Source organism: Gossypium raimondii, chromosome 11 (genome assembly GCF_025698545.1).
Source record: "Gossypium raimondii isolate GPD5lz chromosome 11, ASM2569854v1, whole genome shotgun sequence".
Classification (NCBI taxonomy): Eukaryota; Viridiplantae; Streptophyta; class Magnoliopsida; order Malvales; family Malvaceae; genus Gossypium; species Gossypium raimondii.
In genome coordinates, this window is record NC_068575.1 from 9,276,377 (window position 1) to 9,276,748 (window position 372).

Sequence of the window (372 nt, forward strand, 5' to 3'; positions counted from 1 at the left end):
AAGTTGAGGAATAACATATCTTCCTTTGTTCAGATCGACTTATAGACAATATATGATGCATGGGAGAGATACAAGGATCTATTGAGACGGTGCTCTCACCATGGCTTACCTTTATGGTTAAAAGTTCAAACCTTCTACAATGGTTTGAACCCCTTAATGAGGCAGTTGATTGATGTAGTACTCGGTGGAACTTTGAACAATAAAACACCCGAAGCGGCTTATGAGTTTATAGAGGAGATGCCACTGAATAATTATCAGTGGCAAGTCATGAGGACAAAGCCGCTGAATGCAGTCGGTGTTTTTAATTTAGATGTAGTCACCATGTTATCGAACCAGGTCGAAGTATTAAATAAGAAAATTAATTGTTTATAT

At 37.6% G+C, this 372-nt stretch overlaps 1 non-coding gene across 1 annotated transcript; it reads right to left on the minus strand.

Annotated features, from left to right (window-relative positions):
* LOC128035065 (small nucleolar RNA R71) lies at positions 1–107 on the minus strand. Its single transcript, XR_008191470.1, has one exon. It is a non-coding gene; the product is annotated as a small nucleolar RNA R71 (small nucleolar RNA).
* Positions 108–372: the final 265 nt, after the last annotated feature.